The sequence below is a fragment of the Pelobates fuscus genome, chromosome 2 (genome assembly GCF_036172605.1).
Source record: "Pelobates fuscus isolate aPelFus1 chromosome 2, aPelFus1.pri, whole genome shotgun sequence".
Taxonomy (NCBI): domain Eukaryota; kingdom Metazoa; phylum Chordata; class Amphibia; order Anura; family Pelobatidae; genus Pelobates; species Pelobates fuscus.
In genome coordinates, this window is record NC_086318.1 from 45466633 (window position 1) to 45482442 (window position 15810).

Sequence of the window (15810 nt, forward strand, 5' to 3'; positions counted from 1 at the left end):
ACAGAGAATTTACACCAAGCACACCGTATACCAATGGGTTCTCAGCATTACATTGAATTTACTGCAAGGCTAACAAGGCATTTGCTTGGGTGGCACTTTTCGGGGGGGTGGCACTTTTCGGGGGGGTGGAGGGAGCTGGGCACCTCTGAGCTTCCTGTGGCTTTCGGCTTTGCATGTTGCAGGCAGGCGAAAAGGGAAATGGATTGTACCTTCCCTTGGTCTCGGCCTTGGCTGATGCTGGAACCGTTCCAGGGACTGTCTATAGGCGATTTACATTTATCCAGGCTTGGTTATCACAGCGGTTCGTGTTGACAGAAATCACGGTTGTAGGTGGTTCGGAGGGTGCATTCAGGGTGCTTGCCTTGCAAAAGGATTTCACCAGCACCTTGTCACTAGGTTTAATAGGCTGGATCAGTCTACCTACAGGAAATGGGAGAGACATGGCAGGTGCCATGCAATTTTACCACAAGGTTCAATACATATTCATCAAGCGAAACATTAAAGTCTCCACTTACCACATGGAGCACATTTAGACTTACACCAAGGAGTAGGAAAAGACCTACCAATCACAATTTAAAGGGTGAATAACCTATAGCAGCACTAGGGATCATTCTGAGCTCTGCTAATACAGCAGGCAAATTGCCAGGTCAGTTGTTGTTAAACAGCAAGCCTTATTTTGTCGATTTCTCTTTGATGGTTCTGTTCATTTTTTTCCACCTGTCCTGAGGACTATTGATGATATTGAATGTGAAACTTCCAATGAATAAACAGCATTTTACAAACTTGTTGGGTATCTGCAGAGGTAAACTTTTTTGTAGCCATTAAATCTCTACCAAGAAGATTAAACAGGGCATGAAGAAGTGACAACAAAAGCATGTTTCAGAAAAGTGCCCTCGGGGGTATGGACAGTCAGTGTTGGGGTTTTATTGCAGAACATGGGGACTGCACCAATGCCAACAGATTTGATACTTGTGCTAATGACAGATCCCTGATGAATTACACCAAACTAGAAAGAATGGCCCTACTATCAACCAAAAATGAATAGGGTTGTTCATTCACTAGAAGAGTGCTCATTGGCATCTAGTTCCATACTTCAGTGAGCTGAAGGGTTGCACAAGCAAGAGTCCCAATTTCCTGTCTGCTGCTGGTTCGGAGGGGCATCAGTAGAATACTCTTGCACCTGTTGGGGCATTCTGCCTTCCAATGACACATGACAGCACAGGTTCTCCCCTTCCTCTTCCTCTCATCAGTTACATAGTTACATAGCTGAAAAGAGACTTGCGTCCATCAAGTTCAGCCTTCCTCACATTTGTTTTTTGGTGTTGTTCCAAAAGAAGGCAAAAAAAAAAAAAAAAACAGTTTGAAGCACTTCCAATTTTGCAACAAGCTAGTGTGATAGAATTTATCTTGATTCCAAGACTCAAAGGGAAACTCCAGTGCCAGGAAAACGATCCGTTTTCCTGGCACTGGAGGGTCCCTCTCCCTCCCACCCCCCAATCCCCAGTTGCTGAAGGGGTGAAAACGCCTTCAGTGACTTACCAGAGGCAGCGACAGGTCCCACGTCGCTGCTTCCTCCTCCCCCGCCGCTCCTCCTTCTGCTTACGTCGGCTGGTGGGCGAGACTGATCTCGCCCGCCGGCCGAGGAGACCTAATGCGCATGCGCACCCCATAGGAAAGCATTGAAAATGAATTTCAATGCTTCCCTATGGGGAATAGAGCGACGCTGGAGGTCCTCACACAGCATGAGGACGTCCAGCGACGCTCTAGCACAGAAAACCTGTGCTATAGAGCAGGAGGTTCCCTCTAGTGGCTGTCTAATAGACAGCCACTAGGGGAGGACTTAACCCTGCAAGGTAATTATTGCAGTTTAATAAAAACTGCAATAATTACACTTGCAGGGTTAAGGGTAGTGGGAGTTGGCACCCAGACCACTCCAATGAGCAGAAGTGGTCTGGGTGCCTGGAGTGTCCCTTCAAGCTTATAGGTGTCATATAATGATATCCTATATTAAAATTGGCTAACTTGGACTCAGGAAATGCTTGATGCTTAACACAACACTTAAGACCATATATGTCTAGTTCCGGGAGCAGAGAGCCCCCACCTGAGATGTCTCTTCTCTAATCTTTTTGTTCTTTCTTACCTTGCAACATATTTGTTATGTGTACATGACGTTCATCCCTATGTCTTATCTGTACTCCCTTCCTATTACTGTTCTATGAGTATTTGCACGTAATATGTTTAAAAACCCAGCTAATAAATAAAACGTCAGAGGCTTATTTTGAATACCAACAGGTGTCTGGTGTCTAATTCTCGCTTCTCCAGGTGCACTTGTAATAATAATTTGGGCTTCCTCTGAATATAACAAAGATCATTATTTGGATCCACAACACAGTCTGAAGCACAATTTTGCAACAAGCTAGGAAAAAAAATCCTTTTTGACCCCAGAATGGCAGTCAGATTTATCCTTGGATCAAGCAGTTATTACCCTACATTGAAAGATTATATCCTTGAATATTGTGTTTTTGCAAGTATGCATCTAGTAGCTGTTTGAACATCTGTATGGACTCTGATAAAACCACTTCTTCAGGCAGAGAATTCCACATCCTTACTGTTCTTTCAGTAAAAAAAAACCTTTCCTTTGCCTTAGACGAAATATTCTTTCTTCCAGTCTAAATGCATGACCTCGTGTCTGATGTAAAGTCCGGTTTGTAAATAGATTTCCACACAATGGTTTGTATTGGCCCCGAATATAGTTGTATAATGTTATCACATCCCCTCTCAGGCGACGTTTTTCTAAACTAAATAGGTTTAAATTTGTTAACCTTTCTTCATAGCTGATATGTTCCATTGCTTTTATTAATTTTGTAGCCCGCCTCTGCACTTTTTCTAGTGCCATAATATCCTTCTTTAGAACAGGTGCCCAAATTTGTACAGCATATTCAATATGTGGTTGTGACGAAGTGCACTTAGCCACTTGGTCCTGGAGAGGTCTGCTTGCCAGCTTCCTGCCCTGCGACTATGGCCTCTGGGAGATTGTACCCGTTTAAACCAGAATTTGGGCTTAAGGACTTTTATTGTACGTTGCTGGCCCTTTAAAAACAGTGTATGGACATATTTAAACTTTTGGATACTTTTCTTCCCCTTTGAATCCCTGGGAAGGTGTGGCTCTTCCCCTCCCCCAGCTCCATTTTTCTCCAGCAGGGCGTTGTCCTAGGGACACTGCCAGACCAGTGGTAACTGGTTTGGGCAGGAAAAGCCATGCTTGCAAGTGATAACAAAGGACTTCAACCTAACTTTTAAACCCCTGAACCTATTCAAGTGAATTTTGGATATGTTTGTCCCCAAGTTATACTGTTTAAAATAATATGTTTTATGTATGTACGATGTAAACTAACAAAGTTATAAAAATGCAAGTGTAACTTTTCAGCTTGGAGATAATTGAGTAGATACAGTAATTGACTCAATTATCTCCTAAGCAGAGGGGAGGAATATGATGGGTGTGCTTCTATTGTCCCATTGTGTCTGATTGGCTGCTCTACTTGCATTGTATGTGTTGTAATGTGTTTATTGGTTGTTCTGAAAAACCCTGTGGGTGGTACTATGTGTGGAAAACCTGCATAAAAGAAGGTCCTTTGGTGCCAAATAATATAGTTCACCATCTTTCGGGTCCTATCGCGCGCGCTCACACTCCACGCTCAAGGTTTCAACTAAGTCCTTTTTGTGTGTTGTTATCCCTAATTCGCTTCCATTAAGGGTATACGTTGCTTGTGTAATCTTTACGCCGAAGTGCATAACTTTGCATTTTTCAACATTAAATTTAATCTGCTATTTGAGTGCCCAGTCCCCCAGTCTATCCAAATCCCTCTGCAGCAAAGTAATATCTTGCTCACATTGTATTATTTTACAGAGTTTCGTGTCATCTGCAAACACTGAAACATGACTTTCAATACTTTTTTCAAGATCATTTATAAACATGTTAAATAGAAGGGGTCCCAGAACAGAACCCTGAGGGACACCATTTGCCACCTCTGTCCAGCTTGAAAATTTACCATTAATGACAACTCTTTGTACTCTATTTAAACAGATTCCCTGTCTTCTCCACTCCTTTGATCTCGGACTGAATTTCGTTCATCCTGCTTTTTCCAACCCTCAAGAACCGGACTGCTTGAATGTTTATGCTCCTTCCTGACTACAGTGATCCTGCTAGTGGAAGACTACTCCCATAATACTCTAAGTATACTCTTATTCATAATTCTGGGAATTGCATTATTAATGAACCTTATCCTGCTTGCTAATTATCTCCTGCTACAACTTTGTTGCCACTGTATCTGCTACAATTGCTATTGCTTTAGATTTCATCTAATTGCTTCCAACATCCAGGGATCCTTAAAGCTACAGTAATTGTGCTTACTTACAGGACTTTTTCCCCTACTATTAGTTCCACACTATTAAAATAGAGGAATATTATAATCTGCAGTTGTGTTCCTCATCTATTCAACTTGTGACATAACAGAATCACTAAGCCTTATTTATGGAACCAGCAGAAGTTTCTTCCCAATTGTCCTCATTAAATCACAGAGTGGACATGCTTACTCAGGGTATGCAGGAATTACAGATTGCAAACAAGAGAATCCTCTCCTATGTCAGAGAAATCCAAAACCAGGCTTCTCCAGCACTTGGGATTCCCCATTCAGCAAGTGATCCTGCTGTCTGCAACCCTGAAAAGTTTTATGGAGATCGCTCCAAATACAGGGAATTCCTGAATTCTTGTAAATTAATGTTTGCCCTTAAAACCAGATCATACCCCACTGAAAGAACTAAAGTCTGTTCTGTATTCTCTTTTCTAAGGGGAGAACCGTTATCCTCTCCCATTAATTCCTGAATTAATCGAAAGATTAAGAACCGCTACTGTCTTCACCAAACTTGACCTCAGAGGGGCTTACAACGTAATTAGAATAAAAGAAGACGATGAATAGAAAACAGTTTCCGTACTAGATATGGCCTTTTCAAATATCTTGTCATGCCCTTTGGACTCTGTAATGCCCCTGCAACTTTCCAACATTTCATCAACGATATGTTCAGAGACCTCTTAGACACATGTGTCATCATCTACCTGGATGACATTTTAATATATTCTGATAACATTAAGGATCACAGGAAACATGTACACTGGCTTTTATCCACATTGAGAACTCATAAATAGAGCTGAGCGGACACCTGGATGTTCGGGTCCGGCGGGTTTGGCTGAACTTTGAAAAAAAGTCCAGGTTTGTGATCGAGCTTGACCCCGAACTTGATCCCGAACCCCATTGAAGTCAATGGGGACCCGAACTTTTGGCCACAAAAATGCCTCTAATAAAGTATTGGAAAGGGCTAGAGGGCTGCAAAAGGAAGTAAAATGGGGGTAAGAGTAGGACAAGTGCCCTGCAAACAAATGTGGATAGGGAAATCACTTAAAATAACATAAAAATTAAAAAAAACAGCTGAGCCATAAAATCTATGATTTTAGCTTTGGAAGAACATAAATCAAAATCTAAAGCATGGCTGTCAGGAGGATCACCAGAATTATCCATTTGAGAGAGGGTTGGAGTGCAGGGTTGGAGTGCAGGGTTGGAGTGCAAAAGGAAGTAAAATGGAGGTAAGAGTAGGACAAGAGGGTTGGAGTGCAGGGTATTCTCTTTCATTGTTCAAACTGAGCTCAACTCCTGATGCATGGAGAAAAGGCCTTCACAAGCCTCTTCTATTGTGTACATAGTTTATACTAAGTGACCTATAGGTTGAGGAGGCGGTGACCGTGGCGGTGTAAGTGGAAGCAGCGGTGAAGGAGGAGGGAGGTAGCTAACACTGTTTATATATATTTTTTTTTTATTTTAATTGGGGTAGCCCCCAAAATATTGGGATATACAAAAAAAGAAACATTTGGGGCCTGCAGTGCATTTCTTGCAGTCCTGATGCATGGAGAAATGCTCAACTCCTGATGCATGGAGAAAAGGCCTTCACAAGCCTCTGCTATTATGTACATAGTTCATACTAAGTGACCCATAGGTTGAGGAGGCGGCGACCGTGGCGGTGTAGGTGGAAGCGGCGGTGAAGGAGGAAGGAGGTAGCCAACACTGTTTATATATATCTATTTTTTATTTTAATTGGAGTAGCCCCCAAAATATTGGGACATATAAAAAAAGAAAACTGTTCTGCAGAGCGACTAACCCGTGCGTGCTGCATCTGAAACTCCACTATCGCCTGCTGCTGCTCGCACATTCTCATGAGGCGGTGAGCAGGAAGTCCAAAGTTACGCTGCAGCGCAGACAGGCGAGCAGCAGGAGGGTGAGAACGCCAAAAGCGCGCACAGACGGCCCGCACTTTCTGCAGCAGCTATGATATATCTGGGTATTCACCGTGGCATCACAAGGGCCACCCAGAACTGGCTCAACTCCTATCAAGCCAAGTTTCCGGAGGAGATCACCCAGCTCGTCATGCTAGAGCACTTTTTCAATGTGCTCCCCAATGAGAAGGCGACGACGCATTCGTATGTCAATCCATATCCACTTTCGATGCCATTGACTGCGCCTACCATGGTGACCACGGGTAACGGAGAATCAGGGTTCTTTTCCGTACAGGGACCCTGACAAACGGCTACCACATGCAAGGAAGGCAGCAGGCGCGCAAATGACCCACTACCGACGCGGGAAGGTAGTGATGACAAATAACAATACTGGACTCTTTAGGGGCCCTTGTAATTGTAATGAGTCCACTTGAAATCCTTTAACTCTGATCAACTGGAGGGAAGTCTGGTCCAGAGCCACTGACCCGTGCTTGCTGCAGCTGAAACTCCACTATCGCCTGCTGCTGCTCAAACAGTCTCTCCAGCATGTGCAAGGTGGAGTTCCACCTTGTGGGCACGTCACATATGAGGCAGTGAGCGGAAAGGCCAAAGTTACACTGCAGCGCAGACAGGCGAGCAGCAGCAGGGTGAGAACGCCGAAAGCGCGCACAGCCGCTACAGTGAATGTCACATCCTGTTCCAAGTTGCGGATCAGTCTGGTGATGGCTTCTGGTATCCAGTACTCTTTTTACTGAAGCATCAGGGTCCTGGTATGTGGCCGCACAAACGCTTGTGCTTAACACCAGGGGGCGTGCGGGTACCCAGACCCTGCTTATCCATTCCACACTGTGACTCCTAACTTCTACATCAGGCATACTGGGTCCCGGTCGTCCGACCGCTGCCCAGACAGTGTCTGGGTCCTGGTTACCGGACTGTGAAACTGCGAATGGCTCGTTAAATCTGTTATGGTTCTTTTTATCGCTTCTACTGTTACTTGGATAATGTCAGGGTACCTGTTGTCTCTACCTCGGAGGAGGTGAGACACTTAGACGTCTGTCCTCTTAGGGGGGCTGACTCACCCGATCCTTGCAGTCCTCCCGGCCGTTTACACGCAGGCCGCGATTGCTCCGCCTCCTTTTATGACGCGGCGCTCAGTAGCCGACGTCATGACGACAATCACGTTCCGACCTGTCAATCAAGTCCCGAGCAACGAATCAGGACTCGTCGGGGGCGGGATAATCAATTAAAGAGCCAAGGTATAAAATAGGGTTGTGTGTAATGGTTAATTGCCCTGTCGTGGTTCTAGCTAGTCTGGTCACTCAGTGCTCTTATTGCGATTTGTCTTTTTGGTTCTGACTCGGCTTGTATTTTTCTACCCTGCTTACCTCTCTTATCCTTTGGACTCGGCTTGTCTCTCGCTTACCTGCTCTCTCGTTCCCTCGACCTCGGCTTGTCTTTGACCATTCTTTGCTTACTCCTTACGTTAGTCCGGCCATTCTAAGGTCCGGTATATGTACCTAGCTCCTGTTTGTATTCTGCATGTTGGATCCCTGTCCCGATCCTGACAGATAACTGTGGGAATTCTAAAGATAATACATGCCGACGAGAGCTAGGGGACGGCCGCTCCGCTTTTGCACCCTGCTCCCTCTTATGCTGTGCTGGTGCCTCTGTGCGACCAGCGCCTCTTCCTCCAAACTGCACACGTCACTCGCATGACCTTGATTTCATGTGGGGTCTAGGACCTCATCATCCTCCACATCATCTTCCACCCACTCCTCAACCCTGCCCTCCTTGCCGGTATGCACAATGCAGAAAGTTACAGCAGTTGGCACCTGTGTTTTTCCAGCATTTAAAGTCTGCAAAGGACATATGGAAATTGTTTTAGAATTGTATCCAGGCAACAGTTTTCTTAGATTGAAGTGCACGCCCCAAAATGTACTATTTAGCAGTTTAGCACCCAGAAAATAAGAATGTTTACCACTGCGCTGTAAGCGCACTATTTGACAATTCTATTTGACTCTCAGATATGAAGTGCAGGCCGCAAATGTACTAATTAGCAGTTTAGCACCCAAAACATTTTAAGTTTTAAAACTGCAATATGACAGCAGTATTTGACGCTTCTATTTGACTCTCAGATATGAAGTGCACCCCACTAATGTACTTTTTAGCAACCAAAAATTAGTAAATTTTAAAACTGCAATGTGACAGCAGTATTTGACGATTCTATTTGACTCTCAGATATGAAGTGCACCCCACTAACGTACTATTTAGCAGCAAAAAAAAATGACTTTTTAAAACGCTGATGTAACCGCGGTATTTGACGCTTCTATTTGACTATCAGATATTAAGTGCACCCCACTATTGTACTAGTTTGCAGAATTATTTCCTAAGCTGTACCTCACAGCAACAGCATCTTCTCCCTACACTAATAAGACCTCATGTGCGTGCGCGCTACATGACTCCAGCTTATATATAGAGGCTGGGTCACATGCTGCACTAGCCATGCCATTAGTAGGCACGACTGTGATGGCTTCTAAGGGCACATGAGTCAAACGCTTGTTGATTGGCTGCCCTGCAGCCTGTGAAAACGCGTCATTAAATCGCCGAACACTGAACTCCAACCCGAACATACAGTGTCTGTGTTCGGGTCAGGGGTCCAAAAAACTTAATGTTCAATACGAACCTGAACTTTACAGTCTGGGTTCGCTCAACTCTAATTCTTTGCTAAACCGGGAAAAATGTCTATACGAAGTTAGTGAACTCACTTTTCTTGGATATGTTAGCTCTCCTCATCTTATAAGTAGACATGTGCAATTCGTTTCGGTCCGAATATGTATTCGGACGAATTTCGGACAATTCGGACATTCGGGTACTCCCGAATATCCGAATTGCCAAAGTGCCAAATTGCCAAAGTGCCGAATTGCCGAGGTCCCGAAGTTCCAAAATTACCGAATTTTCGAAGTGTCGAAGTGCCGAAGTTCCGAAGTGCTTGTTGGGGATAAAATCAGCTATACACGAAACCCTCTTAGATAGATGGATATTTTGTCGGAGCCACACCCTCTTTGATAGACAGACAGGATCCTGGGAATCAGTCAAGAAGACAAGAGATGTGTTCTATAACCAATTCAAATTTTAATTATACGTCAGTTGCATTTATACCCCATTTTCATGTCGGTGGGGGTCATGCGCATTTAATTACATAATATGTTTTTCACAAGTTATAAACAGCTGTTTCTAGTTATAATCTTTCGTTATATAACGCATTACACATTTGATTAAAACCAGATATTTACAAATACCGATATCTTGGACAATTAACAAGGACATTTCGAAATCAGTACTTTTCCCGTAAAATGCCAAATTTATTCTTGGGTCAAATTAGCCCTTTTATGAACAGCTAGGATAGATAGCAAAATTTATATTTGTATCTACAATTCCCCTCTTAGATCATATCATGATCTATCTTACGGTAAATATCCATGGGAGGCCTGCGGCAGAGAAACAAAAGGAGGTATATTCAGATGTGCTAATCACGTCTGCGGGACTTTCATTATTTCTTCACCTCGATTTCCCCCATTTGCTCTGTGCAGTAGGTTTTCCCTTTAAGAGGAGTTCGGGCTGTCGATTTTCAGCTTCTGTAATCATTTGTTGTACACGTTTCTTAAGTGTGTAAGTTAGAAAACAATTAAACAATATCATTAATGCAAGTATTATTACAATGATGACAATAGGGTAGAAAAAGGACCTTACAACTTGTGCGCCAGTAGGAGACCAACCTGTGAGGGCATCATATCAATGATGGGCAAAATTTTCCTGGATTTTAGAACTAACTTTAATTAATTCCCTTTCAACTATGTGGGTGGATATTTCAGTATGTACTAAGGCATCTTTATGTGCTTTCAAATGTTTAAACATGTTCTCTTTTCCTTTTATTAAATTGATTATTATTCCTATAGGAAGTTGATAATCAACGATAGGTAACGCAGGTGGAATACATGTTATGGACCTTTATATACTAGGAATAGGTTGCAAGAAATAAGTCTGATCTTTCCACTTTATCCAGGTGGCATTTGATATACATCCCACAAAGGGTAAATGTTATCAACTTCGGGAATATTGACAGGTTGGTTGGTAGCTAGGCACACAATTTGTGGTTCTATTTCTAACATAATTGAATAATCCGATGGATATACTTGCCAAGTACAACTACTTATTTGATTAGCTAATAAGCATGGTTCATAGATGGGTGAGGAATGTCTGCATGTGTAACCTTTATCTGCCTTATCACAGTGTTCTAATGAATATGTTTTATTATCCCTGGGGAATATATATTCTCCTGTATAAGTTGGATTCCACCAAGTAAGATTATTATTAAGTACATTAAACATAGGTGTAGGTAAAGTGAAGAACTTACATGCTAGTTTTATATGGGTTGGAGCAACTTCGTATAACGTAAATCCAACCCTACATGAATAACTCGATATCGCATCTTCTACCCATTCTTCACAATATACATCATTTGACCTTAAACTAATCCAGTAGTTGTCAGTCAATTCCATCATTTCTCTGACTTTCTGTATTTTGGGTACCATAAGAGTATTCTCTAGTCTTAACCTCTGTTGATGCATCCGTAAAACTCTAGTGGCACATAAGGTCCAGTCAGTGCTTCCTTTTGTTAGGTTAGTAATAGCATATGTTAGATTACCTAGATAGGTGTACATAGACTGTTCTAGTTGTAATTCCTGCCATTGTGATTGTACCACGGTAGGGGCCCATTTAGCCATTACATGGAATCCCATCCCTAATTCTTTCCCTGCCGTGGATAACTTATTCTTTAGTATTTCCATATCTACACCATTTAATTATTCCGATAGCTGTTCCCGTACCTCCTAATAGGGTATCATACCATTCTCTCTTCTCTCTATTAGGTAGTGGGTTACATAATCGTACATCGTACATCGTTCACACATGATGAGGGTATTGGAATATGGGAATAATTATGAACAGTAGGTGTAGTATGTGGGCTACAAAATAATAAAACACCAAACCAACCCCTGTTTTCTATTGTAGTATGATTATATATGATACGGACGTATCCTCTTGGCCATGTGGTATTATATGTGCCTTGAACATTATCACCAGTTGCAATAGATGTAAGGGGAACCGGATTGTCTTGATCTAGAGAAACATTAGAATGTTGCAAATAATAAAATATTGAACCAACCCCTTTGTTTGTGAAAGGATAAGGCTCTTCAAATAGCCAAGCAAGATTATAAAAACCAGTAGTGTTAGTAATTGTTATAGAGCAATTTACGGAATCATCATGCAATGGTTTGACCACTACTTGTGCAGTCTTTGCAGCAATACATATTTGACTATTAGTTGTAATGTTAAGTACAAGGCAGGTTTCACCGCCATTACATATGAAATCGTCTTGTGTTCTAGTCTCTTTGGCACGGCTCCACCAAGATACTGATTTAGAAGAACAATTGGTTTGAGTTTGTAAAGTCTTGTCTCTGGGTAGTGATCTTTTGTGTCTGGTTCTATTAGTAGGATGATCAAGGTCTAATTGGGCACTGTAACTGGTGGAATTGTGACTGGTTCTATTAGTAGGATGACCAAGGCCTAATTGGACACTGTAACTGGTGGAGTTGTGATCTTTCCAGAAACAGACTTTCTGGAACTCTCTCATATTCTCATAATCATAGTGACAATCAAGAAGGACGATCAGCGGCAGGAAGAAAATCATGGAGAGAATTAGGATGATGTAAAAACTATTTGCCCCATGCAAGGGATCCAGTAGGTTTACTTTAGCCATAGCACTTCAGATAAGGATGTTGGGTCGTCAGGGCCAATCGGAATAAGGGCCTTGAGCTTGTCTCCTACTTCACCCGTCTTTGGACACGCTTCAGATGGGATGCATGGATCCAGATATCTTGGGAGTCGGTGAGCACAGCGGTTCGGGTCACGGCAATCACAGTGGTAGGCGGGCCAAAAGGAAACTTTCCCTTCCTGCTCTTGTTTAGCTGTCGGATACAGACCAAATCACCAGGCTGGTAAGGATGTGTAGGTTCCTGTGAGGGTAGAGGAAACTGCACGGAAACATCACCATATACAGAGTTGAGTTTAAAAATTAACTGTTTAACATACTCTTCCTGGATTAATTCTAAATCACCAGGCATTATAACAAATTGTCCCTTCACCCAAGGAGTAGGAAATGGTCTTCCCATGAGTATCTCAAACGGTGACAATTTAGTAGTCTTGTTAGGGGTCATTCTTATTTCAGCTAGAATAGCAGGTAAGTATGTTTGCCAGTGAACCCATGTGCCATCTGTGGCCTTCATCAGTTTTTCCTTAATTGTCCTATTCATCCTCTCTACTATACCTGAACTCTGGGGGTGGTAGGGTACATTGAATTTCCAGGTAACCTGTAACCATTTGGCCAATTCCTGTGTAACTTTGCTAGCAAAGGCAGGGCCATTATCAGAATTGATCTGTAATGGGCAGCCATACCGAGGAATAATTTCAGTGGTCAGTATTTTCACCACAGTCCTAGCATCCTCCTTATTAGTAACAAAGGCCTCGGGCCATTTAGAGAAGTGATCCACAATCACCAGTAAGTATTGTTGTCGCTTACCTGTCTTGGGGATGTGGGTGAAATCTACCTGTAAATGGGTGAAAGGGCCTGCAGGTGGTGGGAGGGGTTCGTGTCTATGCCTGTGTGTGACAGTAGTATTGGTCTGTAAGCATTGGACACACCTCTGTAAGTATACCTGACAGTGGAGAGAGAGATTTAAAATTACAAAATGTGGTTGAATAAGGCGCAAAGTGACCTTAAGACCCTTGTGACCCACTCCGTGTGCCTGGGAAATAAAAATAGGGGCACTACTTTCTGGTATCCCTATCTTCCCCTCTTTGGAATAAAGGCCATTTTGGTCTTTCTCCAAACCCTGCTTCTTCCAGTATGCAATATCCTCATGGGTTGCAAAACCCTGAAGTTCTTGCAACAACTGTTCTTTTGGGCAGGTAGGGAGACAAAAAATTGGATATATTATACGGTAATAAATGGTTCGAGACGCTACCTCTTTCGCAATTCTATCTGCTAGTGCATAGCTCTGCAGTGGATGAAAGACACTGTACGAGGAAGTTGTAAAGCCTGCAAGAGGTATTCAATTAATGTCTAATGAGAAATGCCTTTACCATCAGCTGCAATGAATCCTCTTTGTTTCCAAATCATTCCAAAATCATGCACAACCCCATGAGCATATCGTGAGTCAGTGTAAATATTTACATCTTTGTTAGTAAATAGAGTGCATTCACGAATAAGGGCAATCAACTCAGCAGCCCGGGCTGACATGTGGGGTATGGAGCTAGCCTCAAGGACCTTATCAGGTAATTGGACTACTGCATACCCTGTCTGGTACTGACCGTCAACAGGTCGGGAACAAGATCCATCCACAAACACATCCTCAGAACCTGGCTGAGGGGTATCCATGAGGTCTAAGCAGGGGGAGGTATGTGTATGTATAGCATGAATACAGTCATGTTCCTCTGGCTGAGCTTTGCTCAGATTAGGGTTGTCATGAGTAAGGATAGCATGCAGTACACTCATAGGGCCAGAATTAATAGGGCCATACTTGATCTGTAAATTAGTAGAATTTAAGAGAATTATTTCATAACCACTTTATCTCTGGGCTGTCATATGTTGTGTAGTGAGATTCTTGATCAAATGTAACACTTGATGTGATGTATGGAGAATAGTGGGATGGCCCAGAGTGATAGTAGTAGCAGTCTCAACAGCCATTGCACAAGCAGCCAGGGCCTTAAGACACGCCGGCATCCCCTGAACCGGAACAGGGACTACTTTGGAGAAAAATGCTACAGGACGCATACCACCGCCATGTTCCTGAGCACAGACCGCAGCCATGGTTTTACAGTTGTCCCTTGCATAAAGATGAAATGGTTTACAATAATTAGGCAGTCCTAAAGCTGGGGCCTGCATAATGCCTACCTTGAGTGCCACATATGCATCATCCATTCCAGGTGACCATCTGATATAATCTGGGCTGTCCTCTCTTACAGTCATTTTCAAAATTGAGTCATAGTATGAACATTCAGGTATCCATTGATGACAATAATTAATCATACCCAAGAAGGTGAGCAACTCCTTCTTCGTAACAGGTTTGGGTATCTTTTGTAGAGCTTCAATACGTTTGGAGCTGAGTGAGCGTGTAACTTGTTGTAACACAAATCCCAGATAGTCAACCTTTTCTGCACCTAATTGGATCTTATGCTTGGCTACCTTGTGGCTTTCCAATGCTAAATGTTTCAATAAACTGACAGTGTCTTGTGTGCTGGCTTCCCAGTCAGGACTGCACAGCAGGATATCATCAACATACTGCAGCAGGACGGAACCATGACTAGGGGTCCATGACTTAAGGGTTTGCTGGAGCACCAGTGAATAAACAGCTGGTGAGTCCATGTAGCCCTGGGGAAGGCGAGTCCAGGTATACTGAACCCCCTCAAAAGTAAAAGCCATAAGTAGTTGTGTCTCTTGGTCAACAGGGACCGAAAAAAATGCATTACTTAAGTCAATGACTGTAAAATACTTAGCTTCATGAGGAATGGCTGTTATCAGAGTGTTAATATCAGGGACAATGGGGGCTATTGGGATAATCAGATTATTAATGGCCCTAAGGTCTTGAACAAATCTGTAGTCCTTGGTAGCCTTAGGGACCGGGTTAATGGGGGAGTTATAGGGGGAGACTACATGCCTTAGTATACCCTGCTGAAGGAAGGACTGGATCATAGGTCTGATCCCATCCTTCTTCTCCTGTGACAGGGGATACTGTTTAATATAAATTGGGCTGACATTTGGGCGTAATTTTGCTTTATAAGGGGTACAATTTATGTATCCTACATCTAGCTTGGACACTCCATTTATTCCCACAGAAGGTGTTGACTTTTCCCTTAAACCTCTATATACATCCATACATATGGTGGAACAGGTGGCACCCGTATCTACAATAAAGGGCATATCCCTCCCATTTACATTGAGGACTATGAAGGGTTGTCCCATAAAACTAGAGGATAATACAGGAAAAGCTGGAGTGTTACCTTCTGGGCAGCCCTATGGCCATTGGATGTGATGGGTAGGGCCAGAAGGAGTATTGGGGCCAGAGGGGACATTAGGGGCAGGAGAGCGAAGCTGTGGGGAGTAGTGGGACTGCTGGGGTATGAAATCCACCAATCACAGTGCTCTGTGTCATTTTACACAGCGTGGGAAAGTTCTTTGGAATTTTCCCACGCTGTGTAATTTGACTCATAACTCTCTGATTGGTGGATTAAGTAACCAATTTCAAACCAACCAATCAGAGTGCTGTGACAGGTAAATGTAGAGACTTACCTGTCAGTCTCTTCATTTACCTGTCAGAGCACTCTGATTGGATGGCTTAAACCCACCAATCAGAGTGCTCTGAGCCTAATTG

General features: G+C 43.0%; 1 protein-coding gene across 1 annotated transcript in view; it reads right to left on the bottom strand.

The window, feature by feature from the left end:
- The window catches only part of RHOB (ras homolog family member B), a 61189-nt gene that overhangs the window by 32900 nt on the left and 12479 nt on the right, over nt 1-15810 (bottom strand). The window lies entirely within an intron of this gene.